Consider the following 22,710-nt stretch of genomic DNA (forward strand, 5'->3'; position numbering starts at 1 on the left):
AAAAATGACAATAAACACAGAAAGCTGAAGGAAAAGATGACGTAAAAACGAAAGTTTCATTTTTGTCTGTGTTTTGTATGTTTGTCATGGGGTAGGGGTTTGATTTCGAGTTAAAAACCTTTCTAGGGCGACATAGAGGCAAAATTTTGTCTGGGTCTGTCAGCAGTTCGGATTTCCAGAGTGGACAAGCAAGTATACAAACATTCACTTATATATATATATATATATATATATATATATATATATATATATATATATATATATATATATATATATATATATATATATATATAGATATAGCTACGAATGTCGTTTAATGTCCAATTCACTCTAGCTCAGAAGTAATATTTGTACATATGCTGAAAGGGAATTATAATTGATAAGTGGTTCATCATCTCACTGGTTCGAACCACTGACGCGAGAATCAACGACGTTCAGTGATGCTGAATGGTTTAAGGCACGTCACAGAACGCCATTGGTTCTCGTGTGTCAGTGGTTTGAACCCGTGAGATGACGAACCACTTATCAATTATAATTCACCTTTGGTATATATACATATATACTATTTCCGAGGTAGCGCGAATTGGATATTAAACGACATTTGTAACTTAATGTTTCTACATAAAAAAATCACAGTGATGTGATAAAAATTCATTCATATATATACAGTATATATATGTATATATATATATATATATATATATATATATATATATATATATATATATATATATATATATATATATATATATATATATATGTCAACCTCCGCCCAGCATAGGCGAGGGGTCTGTGCCTAGGACGCTGAACACAAGCAACAGCTTCACCAGGAATTTTATGCCCTTTATCAAATAAACCTAAGAGGAGGTTCATGGTCTGTGCAAGCTCCAAATTTCCTGCCAAGTAAGAAATACCTAAATCTAAGCCAGAAGTAAAGCAAACCCTTCTCGGTCTGTCTGAGGATAGTTTAGCAAAATACACAGGCAACTCCTTTCCATCAACTTGTTATAGCAAAACACAGCCTGCTCCAACAGGTGATGTATCAGCCTGTAGTATTGATTGACTCTCTCCCTCATAATTACACAGTAATGGTCCATTGCTATCTTTTTTCACTGTGTCAAATACATTTTGCTCATCTTGACTCCATTTAAAAATATTATTCTCCTCTAGGAACTCATACAAGGCTGCATTTCACAGAGCGGTTTTTGAAGAATCTACAATCGAAAATAACCATGCCTATAAGTGGCTGAGTTTCTGCCACACAAGTAGGATGAGATGTGATAACCAAGATATCCTAAGAAATTAACCTTGACAGCAGACTTTTTCTTATTATTCTTAACATCATGCCTTTTCAAAGTATGCAAAACTTTACAAATTCTAAGGTCATTTAGGAGCTACGCTGACAATTAGAATTAGTCAGAGTACAACCGTCATTTGACAGTTTTAATATGTGCACTGAATGTACTGTGTAGATATCCAGGGAGAGGAAATTATTCACCTTAACACCTTTGCTACTCCCCTAAAGACATTACCAAATATATATCTAATCCCAATAGCGTAATTGTGTTCAAGAACTCTGTCTACAAAGTGAGTATAACTCTGTTCAGCAAATATCTCGATTAATATAGTAAATTAGTAGGTGAAGGCTGATTTAACAATTTACAAGGGAATTCCCTTAGTTTGCAAAGTCACTGATTAATTTGTTTCTTGACAAAAATATGAATAGAGGAAAAATAAATCATTGCTTGAAAGTCAGGTAGTTTTCTCCCTAACACTGGCAGGTGAAAATTAAGGGATAGCTATACCAAGAGATGTTTTACTTCCCAGCAAGACAGGAGATGAGCTCAAGCCCCAGTATAGTGAATGCTCCACAGGCACTCACCCACCTAATTCTCAAATTGCTTAACCTATGAATCTCCATCGGCAGGCCCTCCTTGTCCCAAGAACGTCAATCTTGGTTTGGAAGGAGAACTGTGCTTCGTGTGAGTGGGACAACACTGGGACTTTCCTTCATGCAGAATTGTCATATGGAGTGTCTTGCAGAATGCCAGGGATCTGAGATGAAGTCTAAGGATGTAATTGGGTCCAACTCGCAACACCAGCTGTCAGCCTCAAAAATTACTTCTTCCGAGTAGGTCTTAGCCTCCTTCAAGGGCAGACCTAGCATATCAGTGGTCCTTCGTGTCCATGGGGTGCTTTAGACCTAGGCGTGACATGGATGGTCAATGGCTGTCTATCTTGGCACCAGAACGTTATGCATGGTAGTGTTGCTGGAGGGCCAAAGATGATGTCCGGCCATGTGGACATGTCCTGTCCCCTTGGAGTTTGAACAAGCTTCTGTAAGAGGAATCTGGGATTTCCAATGTCGCTCACCTGCACAGAGAACTGGGTCATCAGCACAGTGATGTGCCATCCGTCGTTCATAAACCCGGCCAAAGATTATGTGGAAGGGAGACAGTTGGGAGCAGTGGTGCCTCGTGAAGGGAATTATTAATAAGACAGTAACTGCACAGGAGCAGTTGTCTTGGCTGGTAGAGAGCAGTAACCTCCTGAGGAAGCACCAAGTCTAAACTAAGTTTTTGGGCATCTCCTGTCTTAATGTGCCTGCCTTTGTTTTCTGATGGGGAAATAACAAATGAAGGGAACAGGGAAACTACAATAATAAGGAAAACTTCAGGGGCAAATAGAAATGATGAGGAACACCATCGAAATCACTTTAAATAATAAAAAGTGATAAGAAAAATATGTATGAAAATCTTGAATAAGCCCAAGGCCCATATACCTAACTGTATATCTATTTATCTATTTATCTCTCTCTCTATATACATATATATATATATATATTATATATATATATATATATATATATATATATATATATATATATATATATATATATATACATATATGTGTGTGTGCTTGTGTATGTATGTCTTATCTTCAGTGGATAGTGCTTGATCACATTAATCCTTTTGATAGCGTCTTCATTCAACATTCCTATATATGTGAAACCTGAAAAAGCTTGTTGTAGATGTTATAGTTCTAGAGAATTTTTGGCTTTGATTTTCAAACCAGTTGATGCCTTAATGGAATTTTCCCTTTCGTGACGATATGGATAATGTTTCCTTTCCTCACTTAATTCACTTAGTTTCCTTGGCTATCACGGAATCTGGACTAAAACGGTAATCACCATATCATTTCTTTTAATTTCTGCTTTCTACTACTAAAATAAATAACATGCATTTTCTTCCTTCCATTTGTTCTCAGGGTTGAATGACCAAATAATTTCCGATCGGTACTCTTCTGCTTCCACCCACAGGACGAGAGAACGCGCCGAGTCTTTTATCAGCTCTTGTGTTGTCCTGTTTAGTTATCTTATCCCATTCAGCCACTATCAAAAGGGTTCTGTTAGTACAAATACGGCGGATGTATTTCCATGTCATATATTTACTCTTATCAGGTTTTCGGGCGCTCCCTCGCCTCACACAGATACCTTATCACACCTTATCCCCAACGTGAGCTCCTACTATTGAAACCTGCTGTTACTTGAATGTTGTCCATTTGTTTACACGAAACAAAAATCCAGTCGCTGGCTCCTTCATCCAAATAATTCAGCTTTATTAACATGTTTCCACAAATCATTTCTTTTGTTTTTAAGGGTAATACAGAATATGAATAGATATGAATCAACATCAATAAAACCAGTGGGGTGCAAACACCAAATACGTGTCTCTGCATATGAATAAAGGTTTACTGAGTCACAATACCAAAAAACGAAAAAATAAAAATAGAATCTTCGTTTTATCAAAACGTGCTAAGAACGGTCTCAGGTTTTCTCAACTATTAAATAGTCTTACAAATTCGTCATTAATATTTCCCACTCTTAGACAAAGAATGTAAGTGAAAATTGAGCAAATACTTACAGCTGAGTCAAGGGTGAATATGTTCACATAAATAAATTGGCATTTATCTTCACCTTTTCCGGTTTTTATGTATTGTAATGAATCATGTTTCATGTTATCTTATCTACATAGCAGGTGCAACATCTTTTAGCTGGCCACTGTCCCATTTCGCACCTTTTTCGTCCATTTTCCCACCTTTTGAACGCCTCTCTCAGGAATTAACTTTGTTTACAAATATTGCCCAAAGTTGTCTTTTTCTCTCTTTGAATCTAGCAACGGGTAAGCACTTGATACGAGACCTCAGTTGTTTCCCTTTCATCCCCTACACTCCTTTTTGTATGTTAGCGCCGAGCTTCTCGGTGCTTCCAGAAGCATCACGGGCATTACCTGACATTGTTCTTATGATTAAGCTGGCGTTATGCCAGCGGGGGCTCTTGCTCATAGAGCCCCTGTAAAGCTGGCATTGGGTCAAACACCCATGCATGGTCAACCCACCTGCAAATTCATGTCTGGCCGCTTGGCTTATCAAAAGTGGGATTGATCCCGAGATTGAATATTACAGGCTGTCTGTGAGCAAGAACCCGTGCTGGAATAATGGCAGCTCACCCGTAAACAACAATATAGAGACTTGAATCAATTGACTCCTTACAACATAACCTGGCTTTTCGGGATAAAGACGTTCCTATGACTCAAAGAATATTTCTAATAACTGCAGGTGGCTGTCTGAGACTTCATCTGTACTATAAACTGTTTGTTCTCTTTCCAAAATTTATGTGCACATCGAGGCTTCACCCTACGCCGTCACTTCAATGTGGCTGCCTCCAGATGTAGCACATTCCCTGGATGTAAAAAGTGGCTTTTGAATTCCTGTATGCATCAAGCCTAACAAGCCTTTATGGGGTCTCCGCTTAGCTGGACCCTCTAGTCGTCATTTTTCTTCTTCCACAATACCTTGACCTCATCATGACTAAAGTTGCTAGTGACATTTTTTTTTTTTAACCTTGATCATAGTCTTATTAGAAGATACCTTTCTTGTCTATTTATACTGAATTAGTTTTTATTAAATAGAATCTGTTGCCAGATTTTTAGCTAGGTGTTTGGGATACTTCAAGAAATAAGGATAACTTGGCATGGGTGGTTTGGTTGCCTATAAACTTAGATGACCAAAGCTCGTAGAGTTGTTACAAAGCCATTTGGTCATGAATGAAGATGATGCAGAAAGACAAAGGGAGAAAGGAACAAAGAGGGATTGATATACATTTTTTATTGTAAACACTGTATTCTTGGTGGAAATGATTCACTACCAAGGGCTTGGGTAACAAATCCCATAAACTCCAGGCTAGCAGTTTTGCTGCCCCAAATGCTTTCCTTCACCATTGAAACTCTAAGTAATCCAAATAAGCCCTTTGTTGGCCGACTCGGTTGAGCTTCAGACTGTCACTCGATGAGCCGGAGTTCAATTCCCGCGGCCAGCTGATGAAGAGTTAGAGGAATTTATTTCTGGTGATAGAAATTCACTTCTCGCTATAATGTGGTTCGGATTCCACAATAAGCTGTAGGTCCCGTTGCAAAGTAACCAATTGGTTCTTAGCCACGTAAAAATAAGTCTAATCCTTCGGGCCAGCCCTAGGAGAGCTGTTAATCAGCTCAGTGGTCTGGTAAAACTAAGGTATCTTAACTTTAGCTTCACAGATAAACAGAGCGCCACAAATTCTTGGCAGTAAACAACACACATCCTTACCTGTGTAATAAAGTAAAATAATCTCTGCAGTTCCTTAGAACTGAAAACTCTACACTTATGTTTATACTTCGATTTTTGCATTATTGTAAAAATATTAAATTTGGTTAAAATCTCAAGTAATATGAAAATTTTCTGCATTATATAAATCTTGTATTGAGCCATCTTCCACCACCTATTCAGTCTATTCTTTTCCTGCAAATAAATCCTTTGTTCTTGTGAATGTAGTCATAACTCATCCTAGACAAAAGGTTGTACACTGCCTCATAACCACAAATTCCAAAGTGAGAGGGGAAAACAGCGGGAATAAAGTTTTGTGCTGATAGAAAATCTTGGAACAGCTATTCTTGAGCTTTTTGGATTATAGGCTGGAGACTAAGCTGAACTTTCAGAGAATTTAATATTCTCATAGTCACAGCATATGACAAAGCATTTGTTCCTACAGAGATACAGACTCTCTGCTTTTCATATGTGGAGTCCCCCTACTGTGCATGCACTGACTAAGAAAAATGAAAGAATAATGCAGGTAAACGCAGGCAGACCTAGGGCATGATGCCTCCTTGCCAACTTACATTTGTCATTGTTTTTCCAGCTGCACTTTTGTATAGATGCATAATACAGTTAATGTACTGGTGAACTTTTTGTGGATTCATACTGATTTTGTGTAGTACACAGTGCACTTAATTTCATGTGATTGTGTGTACAGGGCCATAGAAGTGAATTTTGAGTGCCTTGTGAAGTTCGTTGATGAGACTTTTACTTCCATAAGTGTAGCACATGCTTGCTCTCTGTTCTGAGTACTGGTTCATTATGAGGGTCAAGCCTGAGTGTCATTACAATACAGGTCACAGTAAATCTTGCATGGGTTTATTGCTATTTGCAGTATATCCACATTCAGTCTGCATTTCCTGCAGAGTAAATAAATGTTCTTGAGATCCATGTGCTTGGATTATGTGTGGAGGTAATCACCACAATGGAACCTGTATGGGAAGAAGAGAAAGCAGAAGATAGAGGCTTCTTCTAGCAGGCATTGGATGCTTAGCCCTTTTCTGTTTCCTGACTCTGCAATTTGACCTTTCTGGATGAAGAAACTTGAGTATGCTTTTTCTTTTCCTTTTGTATTTGTGTTATCATATATCAAAACCCATCAGTAAATGAGCTACTTGCAAGGAAATTCAGCATAGAATTTTCCTTATCATAAATGAATATTTTGATTTTCATTTAGAACACATCAGCTTCTAAAATTGTTCATCAGCAGCTGTGTCTTTCTCTGATTTATTGGCTGACAATATTTGCCTTTTTGGTCTGAAAGGTTTAGTCACTTGGAAGTTTATGCGATAGTTTTAACTACCATAGGTCAGGTGGGCCTTCTGTTGCTGCTCCTTTTCCCTGTAGAGACACAGAGTGAAGACCAATCTTCTCACTATTGCTAAGGGAGTTGCAACAGCAGACATAGTAGAGGGCCCCCATATGAGTATAGGGACTTGAGAGAGAGGAGTTGCTCTTCTTCTCTAAGGGTGGGGTCATGCTGTTCTGAAAGCTCAGATGCTTCGTTGTGACCCTCTTTGCTTTGCGACTTGAGAGAGAGGTAATGTTTGACTACTCTGATGTTGGAGTCACACCACTCAGTGCCACTGATGCTGCGGCTCTGGGCATGACCAGGCCTGCAGACGAGGTGAGTGTCGACAGTTGAGGAGGGGTGGGGGAGCCAGCAGTGCTCTCCACCTTCATCACCACCTTCTACTTTCCATCTGTCTTCACTTCAACCCTGAGCCCTTCCCCCAAGATGTAGACAAGAAGAGGGGAAGTATAACCTTGTGTCTGAAGTCTATATAAGCTTCCTTCTGTGCATTGCTTCCCCTGGAGAAGGCCAGGGAAACATGGTTACGAAGGTGATTGGCTTTTCCCAGGTAGTGTCAGCACTTAGTGCTACCCACATAAACTCGAGATTTGCGGCAGGTAAGCTCAAGCTTACATTGAGTTGAGTTTTGGTTTATTACCCTAATGCTAGAGATGTTGCCTTTCTCACCACTACTCATTTTGGAGTTGCACAGAGATGGGGTGTGCTACCCATGTCAGGGGCTCATTCAAGTATGGCTCTAAACAGGCTGACTACCTGACCCATATTCACAAATGAGACAGGCTCAGAACTGCAAGCCAGGCATGCAACTCATACGTGCTGTGAAGGGAGCACTTCTACTATTTACTCCAAGACTTTTTGGGGGTTTCACAGAGAAGGTCGCACAACTTGTTCATGAAATCTGTTTGTTCATAGGTGCCTGGTCTACAGGTTGGTTTTTCCAATGTCAACAAAGTTTGTTCTTGTCATCTCTGTTCATCCATGGTCAGACAGGTGACCATGGAGACTTTTCCTCACCATGGCTCCCCTGGGTTGTTGGGAGAAGGTTAGTGCATGATTCAATAACAGTCCGGGTGACTCAAATAAGGTTCCAGTCAAGCTGAGCCAGGGTTAGCAATAGATAGGCATAAAACCCAACCCAGGCTTACGCCATGAGCTGGGCATGTGGGTATCACGAGCCAAGTTTGGGCTCATTAATGAGGCTTGTGAACCATGCATATCACTGGTGGGGTTTGGTGAACCAGAGCCCTCTGCTTTGGCCTAACGGCAACCCCGTAAGTCCTTAAAAGTGGAGTTGGCACTGGCCTCAGAATAAGCCCACTCCGAAGGGGTATGACTGCAGAGGTATCTGGATGTTTAGCTTATTCCCACCTCATCAAAACGAAGGCTACTAGTTAATAGTTGATTGCCAGAAGTTATACTTAGTCCAACAACAAGTCAAGTATCTGGGGACGATCCTAGACACAGTGATGGTAAAGGACTGCCTGGCTTCAAAAAAAGATAGCCAACCTAAGACAGGTTGCACAGGAATCCCTTACAGAGCTCACAATTTTGCTTGTGGTCAGGTTGGCAATGTGACCTAGTTTAGACACTCCGGATGTGAATTCGAATCCTGCTGTGGACAGGATATAAAAATTTTCATATTCTTGCGTTTGGGTCACAGCTTAGTAGCATAAGTGTTTACCTTGTTCCCACTCTGCCAATGCAGAATGCAATTGACAGACATCCCAATTTTGTAATGTCTTATGACTTCCTTTCGAAGCCCCTTAGGCAAAAGAATAAACCTAAGCCATTTTCATTGGCTAAAGAATATAATTTTGAGATATTAATCATCATTTTTCTTTAACAGTATCATTTGCCCTCTTTGTTCTTCCCTTGTAATTTAGACACCGAGTCCGGGAATTGAAAAGACCGTGTCCTTTACCTATTTGTTTGTCCTTCATTGTACTTAGCTTCGTGCTCATAAGCACCATTGACTTCAGTGCCACGTCTGGCACTGTGCCGTCAACTTAAGTAACATGGTGACACCTAACAAAGACCATGTATGTTTCATTGTAATGCCTCCTCAAAGCAAACTAACTGCATGTCTTTAACTATAATCACTATTAAATGTTAAGTGCATGATTATTTTAAGACTTACATCAAGGAAATCACTTACAGTTATTGTGTTTAATATTTACAGTAACTTTCTTATATTTGTAACTGTTCCTGTTTCAAAATAACATTAACTTATGATTTATAGCATTTTTATACTTACGATCATCTACCCATATTTCTTTTGGGATTTACAATAAGGAGGTCAATTAAAGTTAGTGTATTTTTAATACTTACAGTAACTTTCTTATAGTTGTAAATGTACCTGTTTTAAAGTGATCGTAATCTAGGGTTAAGACCTTTATTCTTTCCATACTCTGTGATTAACATAAAATATTGAATTCTTTATTAAGTAAATTTTCATATATCTCATATGACGCAGAGAGATTTAATGTTAACGAGAAAATTAGAGTAATATAAAGCATTTGTCTGCTGAATCCTTTGTTTGGTAGACATTCGCACCTGAGTGAAGGTGCGAGATGTCAACTTGGGTGGGGAGTTATTATATTTTCCCAAGAATCCCAGCCATCAAATGCTTCATTTAAAGCTGAAAAATACAACAGTGCATTTTGGGCACTGTCTGACAAGGAAGGGCAAAAGGAATATAGGCCCCTCCCTTAATCTTTTAATTGCCTTTCAACTTTCTCTTCTCGAACATATGACTGCGGGAAAAATTTGTTTACACAGACACGAGGTTGTGAGGAGCCTAAACCACCAGGGATGCAGATTAAGAGAAAAGGACAGCCGGCATGCACACCTGGGACTAAGTCATAGATGACACCAACCCCAGTCTACCTGCCAGTAACCTCCTGACCCCTGACCAAAGTCATATAAGGGTCTCACCGAAGGAACAAGAGAGACACGCTGCTGGACGCGAGCAAGACACACCTTCTTCAGAGAGCCATGCCCTACCACGTGGTCCTATCTTGTAGGGACCTTTAGTCTTCTTACCAGTGAAGCCCTTAGCCCTTCCTCCGCCGCCATTTCCCTCGCTGAAGCCACCTCTCCTACAAGGTAAAGTGATCTGTTGCAAAAGTTCTTCCAGTCAGTCACACTGTTTTAATTCTTCTACTAAACTTCTTATTTCCATTTCTAAGTGCCAGTATTTCCATATCAACCTTGCCTTGTTAGGTCAGTGTTGCATAAATGCCTGTGTTTAAATAATTACATGAAACTGTGTGTTCAAGGCATCTTGGCACCCTCTGTGCTCGCCTTGTCCTATGTATATTTTACTGTGTCCTCACTGGCGTTTAATTCGTGAATCTTTCCCTTTACAGAGGGTGTGTTAGCCGTGGAACTCTCTCTTGTGTCAGCATCATCACACTGACGGATATACTTTCAAGTTTTCCCAGTTATAATTAACCTCTCAGGCCATGCATGCCTGATTAGTCTATTTTCACCCTCTGATATTTCATTTCATGTAAATAAACATGATTTTAAACTTACCCTAATGTGTTTACTTACAAATCCTTTGTGAGTAGAGCCCTCAGCTCAGATAAATTCCCCCTCTTTCCCTTGTTTTTATGATTTTCTGAATCAACAGCAGTCAGATTTTATATAAAAATAGAGGTAAGTAACGAAATCATTCATTTAGAGTCTATAACTGGCTCAAGGTAAGCATTTCCCCAGGAAAAATTGTAAAAATATATATACTGTACTGTGTATATATATATATATATATATATATATATATATATATATATATATATATATATATATATATATATATATATATTGCATGTATATATATATATATATTATATATATATATATATATATATATATATATATATATATATATATATATATATATATATATATATATATATATATTTTATATATACTGCATATATATATCTTTTTATGAATGTATGCCGCTGTATCGCTTAGTTATTATTAATAATTCAGAAATTTCCCATTAACTAGAGGGATAGTATTGGAATAGTATAGGGAGCGATAGGAGATTTTAAAGGAGTGTCTCTGCCTCCCCCTACTTAACAAGACGCCAGGGAAAACACCTGGGAAGGATAATGACTGTTCCCTTCTAGATAAGCCCCAAATCTAATTAAACCCTTCCCAAGAATCGATCCCACTGGTTTCCTCTGAGATGTCCCAGCCTAATGGCAAATTAGAAGAGTCAGAGCCAGTAATAAAGCCAGTACTCATTTCCACAGTTGATCTTGATGAAAACTTAGTGGAGATGAATCTCACCATTCCCTTGAGGAAATGTAGTCGGCTCCACCCCGTAAATACCATTCCAGGGCTTCCCAGAAGTAACTGGAGGGCTACCCACATCACGGGGCTAAACCTCCAGTGCTACGGCTGGAAGGTAAAGCGCCTAAAACTCGAATAATGACAGAGGATAAGTGCTTTCCCGGCCCTGGTGCCTTGGCACAGAGCCATGTATATATCAAACATAGCCTTAGGATCCTACTTCTTGTATTGATTAGAGCCACTGAGCCCATGGCACTCATATTATGCAGCTGTAACAGTGCCTTATTTTTGTAGAGCAATCCTAGCCCCTAATCCAGGAAGATGTCTGGGGTTGTCTCCTACTTTTAATTAGTATTATTGTATTGAAAAAATTTATTTTGTATTTTGCTAAGCCTGTTCTTTAGCCCAACAAACTGAAGAGCATGTCCTAGTCATTTTGCAATTTTATTGCATCTTTTATTACATTGTGTTGCATTTTATTCTACTGGTGTAGCATGTATCATAGAATAACTAACTCATGTGTATTTCAATATTTCCATGGTGATCAACTTGTATTACTAACAAATTTCATGACTTTTTGCAATTTACTTTATTCTCTGCATGTAGCTGGTTGTCATGTTGTGCTGTGTTAGCTTAGTTCTGAGTGAAATTCAGTCAGCTAATTTTTATTGACCTTGAGCCAGTAGTATTGTTAGTTCATGTTATTCCACAGACAGTAACTTTAAATAAACGCAGACACCCTTAACTAGTGTTAGGGATATTAGTTAAGTTAGCTAGTAAGCTCACTCCTCCTCAGGGAATAAGTTAGAGTTATATCTTTTAGCCTATCCTCATTTGCATGGGCAAGAACCCATTACGGGGAGATAATTAACATAATTGATACCAGCGGCTTGCTAGTGCAGACCTTCACGCCCGAAAGGGAGTGGAATGTCTGCTTAAAGGGGGAGCTTTTATGAATGTACGCTGCTGATTCACTTACTTATTGTCAGTAATTCAGAAATTTCCCATTGACTAGAGGGATAGGTATAGCAATAGTATAGGGAGCGATAGGAGATTTTTAAGGAGTGTTTCTGCTCCCCCTACTTAACAAGATGCCAGGGAAAACACCTGGGAAGGATAATGACTGTTCCCTTCTAGATAAGCCCCAAACTTAATTAAACCCTTTTATACTCCAAATACTAGCAAAGGATTTTCTCTTGTTAATCCGCAGGTAAATGCGAGAGTCAGCCTATTTGAGTCTGCCGAATGCTCTGCCAGTTGGAGCACTGAGACCCTGTCCCTCGCAAGCCTTCATTTTATACATTTAGAGAGCTTTAATCTTTGAACCAGACGTCATCACGAGATAGTTAAGATCTACCACACCCGGAGAATCTCCTATACAAGCATCCCAAGGAAGCAAAGCACGGAACGTCCTGTGATTCGAGAGTTAGTTCTAAGCCAGTGTAACTTTTTCTCTAACTCAGTGTCTCTCTCTCACAATTCAGGATCTAATTTAATCTCTTTTCCCTTTGACTTTGCAACAGTGTATTCATCAGTGCCAGTGTGTCTCTTGCTAGAAGTGCATAGAGCAATGCCATCCCCTTGTCAGAGGTGATTAGAGTAAAGCAATCCATTTTATTTGTGTATTACCTCGTTCTAAGAGATATCTTATATTAATATTAGTCTCAACTGGAATTATTTCATTTCCAGGAGTGGTGCCATTGTCATTTGCTAAAGTAGATGTTTCTCCCGTGTTTCCTGATTTGCCAAGAGGAGTCGGCCGGAGAGAAGTCCACCCTAACGGGCTGATATATTTGTATGACTACTGGAATTTGTATGACTACTGGAATTTCAAAAACCTTTTGTATGTGGGACATTTATGTGGGCATTGGAATGATTTAATGTATTAATTTCCAGTTCATTGATTTATCATACATTTTCATTTAGTGAGATGTTACCTTTAATTTACCAGTGTGCTTGTGTAAATAAAGTAAGTTTTAGGAAGCAGAATTCTCACTCGGTGACCTACCCAATATTATTATTATTTTTTTTTTCTTTTGTTATGGTATTTCGAGAACTTATTGCAAGGTCCTGTTGAATACAGTAAAGTAAATATATAATATATATCTAAATTATATATATATATATATATATATATATATATATATATATATATATATATATATATATATATATATATATATATATATATATATATATATATATATATGTGTGTGTGTGTGTGTGTGTGTGTGTGTGTGTGTGTGTGTGTGTAAGAGAGAGAAGTGTGTATAAGTAAATTAAGCATCAGTATATGATGCACTCAGAAATTATTTACTGTAGATTTTTTAAAAATTCAGAATACGTATGTAACCCATTCTATTTCACTGAACAGTCATATCCTGGACTGGCGACAAATGTTATTCAGCTAGTTGTTAGAACTATCGTATGTACTTCATTGTCTGACACTCTTAATAGTGACTGGCATGTTCGTTGTCTAAAAACTTTCATTTCTTCTGTTTTCCGATTTGTACGTTCTTACAAAATTTTTTCATTTCTTTCAAGTTCTTCGAATCATTCATATATCTGAAACGGTTCGCTAAATGGAAAGCAAGTGAACAAAATTCCTTGTCTCAATATGTGAGCTATGTTCTCCAGATATATCTAGACATAATGATGAAATGTCAAGCAGTACAGGGCATGACTGACATAAAACACAAGAAGTATTAATTTTAATACAAGCAGAAGTAAAGGACATCATACTTAAAAATACTGATCAGCTTCCATGAACATCTACACTCTGCCCGTCATACCGCACCTTCCCATTGCCAAGAATTATCATGAATTAGCATCGCAACCAAAACATGTGTATAAGCCACACTTGCTTCATGGGACCAAGAACATTCCAAGAATACCAAGTACCTGGGGCTAATATAATATTACTGCTACAGTGTGACGCTGATTCTATCATCCCAGCCAGTTACTTGACGTTTAAAAGTATTATGATCACTATGCATTAAGATAGCTAGCGATACTAAACAAATCTTTTGGATTTATTCAAAAAGTCATTAGATGAACATCATCATGTTATCTACGTTTTATAAATTGTTTATCTCAATGGCTGTTTCAATTTTGAGTCTAAGGTCATCACCAAGTGACTCGCGCTTGCTGATGTAAGCCTTACTTTTTCTTTTTCTCTTTTGTGTTGTCTTCGCAGAGATCCGCATACATAAGACGTAAAGCATACAGTTTTGTACGAGTAGATTATTCAAGTCTACAAATCTACTTGATTACCCACTATAAAAACATCTCTTCGAGACTGAATATGGAAAATGCAAAACACACACTTGCTCATGAATGTCCTTTCATGAAAGAAATCTGACAGAAATTGACTGAACTGACACTACCACATGATTTTAATTAATAAGATTTATCAAAACAAGTGCTCCTTTCATTATGTGCTATTCCCCAGGAGTGCACAGCTGGGAATCCAGGCGTGAAGATCAACTCTCTGATGAAGAAGATAGCAATCTTGTTAGCTAGATTGTTTTGAGTCACCTACCAACGACAGGAAGTCTCTAAGACTACTCGAATCTCTCACTTTGTGAGATGGATGACTTTTATCCTCTGCGCGTATTACAGCATAACATTCTTTCTCCATTTTTATTTTCAACTTTTAATTACAAGGTCCATAACGCCTGATAACCGACAAAATCAACGCAGCGAAATTTTGATTATTCTCTGCTCCAAAATTTCAATCGAGTGTCTGCGTCCAAGTATTCTTAACATGGCAGACCTTGATAAAGTTAATGTAGAGTTGGTTAAATAACAATAATAGTGATGATGGTGACGATATCATTTCCCACCCCTGAGGAAGTCAAGTTTAAGTACTAAAGGGAGAGAACACTTGAGTAGGAATGATGTTAAAAACATCAGCTAAGGAGAAAAGACAAACCAGTGTATGATGACCCAGAAAGTGGGAGAAAATGCGCTTTTCCAAGTGGTGTATACTACGGAAGTCGCAATTAGTTTTATAGCGAAAGAGCTTCATTAACTAAGAGTAAAAGATAGAGAAGATTAATATCATCATTATCATCTTACACACTTTTCTGCAATTTCCGTGAGACTAAGATGGATTATCCCTCAAGGCAAACAGCTCACTTGTTTTCAGAGCAGAAAAAACTTGGCGAAGTTTTCAAGTCACAAGGCAGCTTTACGCCAAAATTTCCAAATTTCAAAGCTTTTATTGCTTTTATGTCTAACGGCTAAACCCTCTGGAAATTACATTTATGGGGCTCATGCATAAACAGGTAATTTGGAAATCAGCTGGTAACACATTCAGCATTTTTTGTAATATCTGCAATCAGTGTGTCCAGAAAGGGTGCAATTTCAGATGTCTAGCCGTTATTATTATTATTATTATTATTATTATTATTATTATTATTATTATTATTATTATTATTATTATTATTATTATTTATTTATTTATTTATTTATTTTTAGAACTTTATCTTACTGGACGGCTACGAGACCATTCACTACGCTACACTTGACTAACTTGTCTTTCAAGGTTAAAAACATATCTTTATGCTACACTTTCAACATCAAATACTTTTCTGCTGTGTAACTTCCTCATTGGCAAGTTACCAACATTGATTCACTAAAATTAACTACAAAAATTCAAGGCTGGTTGACGAAAATCCAGCATAGTTGCCTCATCAGATTAAACTCAATATGGCATCAAGAAAAATGGCAATATACATAACTGGCCTGTCTTGTCTTGGAGGGATCAACATTGTTTGCATTGCCAGATTTGCTGTTAAAAAAGTTGGATGCATCACTTAGGTGAGTAAGTGGGTCTCGTCATTTGGTTGGGAAGGATTTATGATGATTGTATTTGCCCTTGCTTGGAGTATCTTTCTTCCTCATTGCTGTTGAGCTTCGTCTTTGGTCTGATCTCTGTCGGCTGGAATGAGTCCACAAGTCGGCATCGTGCCCCTTGTTAAAATTATGGGCTACCTGGAAAAGGGTCCATCCTGACTAAAAGCTGACTTAACCTATACCAACCAACCACCATCTTTTGCCCATATCACTCACAGGACTGAAAGAAAAACATCTCGCCCGACCAGTTATCTAACTTGACCTCTTCTCTTGATCCTGTGTGTTTCAGCTGAATGGTGGTGTATGTCTCTTTTTTTCTATCGGTATTACTTAATTCATTTCTTTGTTAAGCTCAAGGTGGGAGTTCCTCTTATCAGGCATCCTCATAATGCCTGTAAGGACACATCATCCCATATCTATATTGGAAATCAGTAAACCTGGGACTAACTGTAGAGTATGTTAAGAATCATCTTTAATACTTTTTATAGAGTCAAATAGTAAGTGTTTTTGTAAAAAGAAGAATAAAGAAGGTGTTCTGGCAACCAGCTTCCCTCCACCCTTCTCATGGTTTGAGACTTGTTTGATGTCCTGCTGCCTCCATACATTGAAAATATTGGCGATAATTGATTCCTCAGGCTACTGGGATCCTGCTATAGTACAAATACTTCGTTGAACTGGTCGGTACCGTTCTCGGCTAGCACACTGCAAGGCCCGAGTTCGAATCTCCGGTCGGCCAATGAAGAATTAGAGGAATTTATTTCTGGTGATAGAAATTAATTTCTCGTTAGAATGTGGTTCGGATTCCACAATGAGCTGTAGGTCTCGTTCCTAGGTAACCAATTGGTTCTTAGCCACGTAAAATAAGTCTAATCCTTCGGGCCAGCCCTAGGAGAGCTGTTAATCAGCTCAGTGGTCTTGTTAAACTAAGGTATACTTAACTTTTTTAGTACAAATACTGCTGGAGACGTGATTTTTCCAACTTTTTGGGAAGAGGAAGAGGATTGGAGCATCTTGAATGCTACTTTCTGTAGAAGAGGCTAAGCCAGTGCGTAAGGTACATACTTTATTTGTTGGACTACAAGAAGACCAGTACCAGATTCTTAAGGCTTTGGTTGCTCCTGAGTCTCCTCTTACACGGACATATGAAAACTTAGCTAATCTGCTACTCAAGCGTTATGGAGTCACCAAGAACCCCAGAGTGGAATGTACCAAGTTTCGTGACATCATTAGGAAGCCAGGAGAATCATTATAGGCCTATGGAGTGAGGCTGAAAGATACTTTGAGAGACTGTGAGTTTGATGCTTGTTGATCAGCGTGTTGCAGGAGTCTGATCAAACAGTGTAACTAGTGAGGTACTTGAGTCAATGAAGCTATGCAAATTGAAGATGCTACTGAGTTAAATGAGACAAATGCGTCTTTGCATTAATAATAAAAAAAAGTCAAACGGATTAAATTGCAGGAAAAATAATAAAGTTAAGAAAGAGTCTACAATTTCTAATGGCAATTATGGAAAATCAAAGAAAATGGTGGTCACAGAACTCTAAGCCTACTGGAGATGGAAGACTCAGAGGATATTAAAGGTATAATGGTCTTAATTATTTTGCTAACAAGTGTAAATTTATGAAGGCTAAGTGTAGGAAATGTCACGTTCTCTTATTAATAATGATGCCAGTAACCCTGATATTTAGAGAAATGAGTGGCAAGAAAACTGTAACACGTTTTCATGCTCAGATGTCCAGACAGAACAGTCAAGGTGTAGCGAAAATGAATTTTGCATTGTAACTTAAATGATATTCTTAATACAAGTCCTTCTAAATATTTGGTGAATTTGAAGGTAAATGATTATGCTGAGAAATCCGAAATATATACAGAGCTACCGTCACCTGCATTGGTGAGGAAACATTCAAAACCTGCAAGTGCCAGGACAAATGCTGCATGAAGCTTAGGATTTTGCTGAAAATCCACTCAATGTTGTTGGTGTTTCTCAGGTTGAGGCCAGGCATGTGATCAGTGTAAGGTTCTGCCACCTGTAATTAAGAGCAAATGTGCTTCTTTTTAGGTAGGGATTGGTTATGTGAACTTAAACTTGACTTGAAAACTTTTGCTAGACAAACAAGTAAATATTGCACCAAGGTTTCTTTGGCGCAATCGTGTTTCCTGTACAGCGTATAATCAAGGCCACAGAAAGTAGATCTAATCTTTCGGTGGCCTCGGCATAATGCTGTAAGAGCCGCGGCCCATGAAACTTTAACCACGGCCCGGTGGTGGCCTGTCCTATATCGTTTCCAGACACACGATTATGGCTAACTTTAACCTTAAATAAAATAAAAACTACAGAGGGTAGAGGACTGCAATTTGGTATGTTTGATGATTGGAGGGTGGATGATCAACATACCAATTTGCAGTCCTCTAGTCTTTAGTTGTTTTTAAGATCAGAGGGCGGACAGAAAGAGTGCGGACAGAAAAATGAGGACGGACGGATAAAGCCGGCACAGTAGTTTTCTTTTACAGAAAACTAAACGTAATGCAGATGTTCACTCAGTATCAAGTGTTGAGGCTGAAGTTAAAAGATTATTTTGAAAGAATAAGACAGTTTTTACTCTAAATTAGGATGCTTGAAGGATTTTGAAGTTTCTATAAAGGTAAAGAAAGATGCTAAACCTGTGTATAAACCAGCCAGAACTGTACCCTACAGTATGAGAGAAATGGTTTAGCCTTGAATCCCTGGGAGTCATAAAGCCTATCACTTACTCAGAATGGCATAGACCCACTGTTCACGTTATAAAAGCTGGTGGTTAAAGATGTATAGTAAGGATTTGTGCTAATTTTAAAGAAACCTTGAATCCTGTTGCAATTTACAACAGTAGCCATTGCCTATAGTTGAAGACATTTTTTTTTGCTCTTGCTCATGGTCAGTACTTTACAAAATTAGATTAGAGTCGTGCATATTGTCAGATGAGGCTGGATGATGAATCACGGACGTACATGATTTTTAATGCTGATATAGGTTCATTTGCTGTTACTAGATTACCTGTACAGTATGGCCTAAACTGCACTGTTGGTATTTCCCAGAGAGCTATGGAAAATGTTTTGAATGATATTCCTAATGTGGCAGTGAACTTGAATGATATATTGATTACTGGTTCCACTGCTGAAGCTTACTTGCAAACCCTTGAGTGTGTTTTACACAGACTTGCGATTAAGAGGTAAAAATTAAAGAAAGAGAAATGCTCATTCATGAATAAAGAAGTGACATATCTAGGACACAAGATAAATTGTGAAGGTATCCATACCTCTGAGGACAGGGTAGAAGCTGTTGTGGCTTTCCTAGACCACAGAACAAACAGTAACTGGCACTTTTTGTGGCATGTTTAAATACTACTATAGATTTCTGCCTTGTGTGCCGGAAGTTATGGCTCCCTTATATGCTTTATAGAAAGAAGAAGCTGAGTGGAAATTGGGTGGTGAGGAAGAGGAAGCTTATCAGAAAGCTAAGGAGTTATTGGTGTCAAATACTACTATGATCCCGGTTTACGTGTGATGCAAGTGCCTTACAGTATTGGTGTGGTGCTTGAACAGAAAGGCCGTGGTGTATTAGGACCCATGTCATATGCTTCTAGAACTCTAACTGCCTCCGAGAGGCACTACAGTCAGACCGAGAAAGAAAGCTTAGCTGTTGTATGGGCTGTTATAAAATTTGATAAATATGCGCATGGTAGACACTTTGAGGTTTGGATCAATCGTAAGCCTTTGTCAAATTTATTTGGTGAGAAGAAGGGTGTGGCCAACATTGTATCAGCCAGAATTATTCGTTGGTCACTGCTGTCACCAGGGTATGATTACAAGCTGTGTTATAATCTAGGTTGTAACATTCCAGATACAAATTGCTTACCCATATTGTCCTATAAAGTAGAGGAATTTGATACTCCACCTGTATAAGTATGTACTAGACTAGAAGACATTAGACGTTGAACAGATAGAGATTCTGTACTTTCTGTAGTGGGAACCATTATTTTGCCGGGATGAACTGATAACTTGATGAATAGGGAAGAGTTTAAACCTACTATGATCGTAGAAATGACCTGCCTGTAATGCAAGGCTGTGTAATGTTGGGATATGGAGTTGTGACATCTGTTCAAGGACGTGATAAGCTAACTGAGGAGTTGCGTGGTACACACCCAGGCGTTGTCAGGATAAAAAGTTAGGAGTGTTCTTATTTATGGCGACCAAATATTGATAATGCATTACTTGTATTACTTGTCATTAGTTATGGAACAGTTTCCGAGCAAGCCGTGGCCTCTGTTGAACGTGGATTATGCAGGACCTGTGGATGGTTATGTGTGTCTTATTGTAGTAGATGCTTATTCGAAATAGCTTAAGGGGATGCCAACTAATGTGTGTACATCTAGGATAAAATTTTCCAAATTAAGGTCGCTGTTTTGTACACTTGGGTCACCTGAGGTTCTTGTAAGTGATATTGGGCCTTGTTTTACTAATAAAGAATTTGTTACCAGAAATGGCATTTCCTTATCACCCCTCTACGAATAGACTAGCAGAAAATGCTGTGAAAACCTTCAAGCAGGGTCTTAAGAAGTTTGATGGAAGTATGGAGGAGATGCTAAACAGATTTCTGTTTGATTACTGCATAATACCTCACAGTGTTACTAGAGTACCACCCCATAAATTATAGATGGGAAGACAAATTGAAAGTAGATTTGATTTAATCAGGCCTAGTATTAATAATCAGGTAGTAAGAAAGCAAGAGACTCAAGCCAGTTATTACGAAGGAAAAATGTCATGCACCTTAGATTTCAAGGAAGGAGATCACATTTATGTCAGGAATTTTTTAAAGGTAGTCCTCCAAATGTACCTGGTGTCGTAGAACAAAACACTGGACCTGTTTCATGTCTGATAAGGACAAAGAAGGGAATCTTGTAGTTGGACATCATGATCAAATGTTTAAACTAGCCAGTCCAAGTAATAAGGCCTTTGAGGCAAAGCCTCATGATCATTTCAAACACAATGGTAGGCTACCTGGTGATGAATCTTAACGTAAATACTAAGAACTTCACTACTGAAAGGGAAGCTAATGGAGGGCTTGGTGACGTAAATACTAGTGTACCCACAGATAGGCTACTAGTAATGGACTGCAGGATGATGGTAACTTCAATAACTCTAATAATTCAGATAGCCCTATGCCTGTGCAGGTACCTGGTATAAGGCGTTCATCTCGCATAAGGAAGCCTGATGAGCATCTTTAACCTGTGATATTAATTCTGTTTTGTAAATGGAAGCATTTATTGAAACTGCAGTAGTTATCTTTGAGTACAAGCCATATCTGTGTCTTAGGGGCCTGGATGAGTATGGTGTATGCTATGAATGATTTTTACTGCACTGTTTATAAAGCCACCCATAGTGAGTGTTTTGTAAGAAGAATACAGACAGCGTTCTAACAATCGGCTTCCTTTCACCCATCTCATGGGTTGAGTCCTGTCTGATGTCCTGCTTCCTCCATACATTACACTAATAACTGTTCAGTGACTTTTCCTTTCTTTAACTGCCAAGGTTTGACGTTCTTCTGTTTCCGTTTACCTTGGCGTTAATAAGCTTCCATCATCATGAGGCAGGCGTATCACTTCCGTATTTTAAGTCCAGGCTTTTCTTCTCTTTAGCCTGGGCCATAAAAGGGCATGAATTTATCCGTTCCATTTTATTTTGCGTTAAACTAAATGACCTGAAAAACCTTCATCCTCATATCCCTTAATTATTAGCATTATATTTCCGGTCAGGGTAATAATCATATTACGGATTAGGCTATATCAGCCATTTTAGCCCAGGCTAAACGTGGGCTAAAACCCATAACGTATGTTATTATTTTACCTATGGATTTTTCAAGGGATTTAATTAAAAGTGCATTTTTTCACAGTTTAAAAGTTTCTCTAACAATCACAAATCGTGGAGTGCAAAGCAAAATAATGATCTATCTGTTATTGTTCCCGTTAAAAAAATTTAACGTTTTCTTTGATAAGAGTAGTAGAAAACCAGGTGATTTGAAAAGAGACACTAATAAAAACAACTAAATCGCTTTAACTTAGTTTAAACACAGACTTTATTACACTAAACTACCATACCTAATTTCGTAGTAGATTGTTCACCTATTTCAGTTTCCTCAATAAACTTTCCTCCTTGGGTAAACCTAAAGGAGACGGCCGCACGAATATATCGGTTTTTTTTTATATAGCCTACAATTTTTCGGCTAAACAATGTAGAAAATGGTGCGTTAAAAGCAATAAAGGTGAGATAATTTGAGAAGTTTGCCGAGATAATGAGAAATTCGCCGTCTATTGTCTATATTTTCACTTTTATTCTCCGAGGGGCTAGTCCTAAACACGGCGTCCCGCGGAGCTTCTGCCATATTTAGTACCAGTCACTCGAAGATTCACGTAAAAACAAACAAAAGAAGACAAATTTCTCATAATCTCGGTGATTTTCTCAGATTATCTCACCTGTACTGTATTATTTACACCATTTTCTACATTGTT

The sequence above is a fragment of the Macrobrachium rosenbergii genome, chromosome 42, assembly GCF_040412425.1.
Source record: "Macrobrachium rosenbergii isolate ZJJX-2024 chromosome 42, ASM4041242v1, whole genome shotgun sequence".
In the NCBI taxonomy this organism is placed as follows: Eukaryota; Metazoa; Arthropoda; class Malacostraca; order Decapoda; family Palaemonidae; genus Macrobrachium; species Macrobrachium rosenbergii.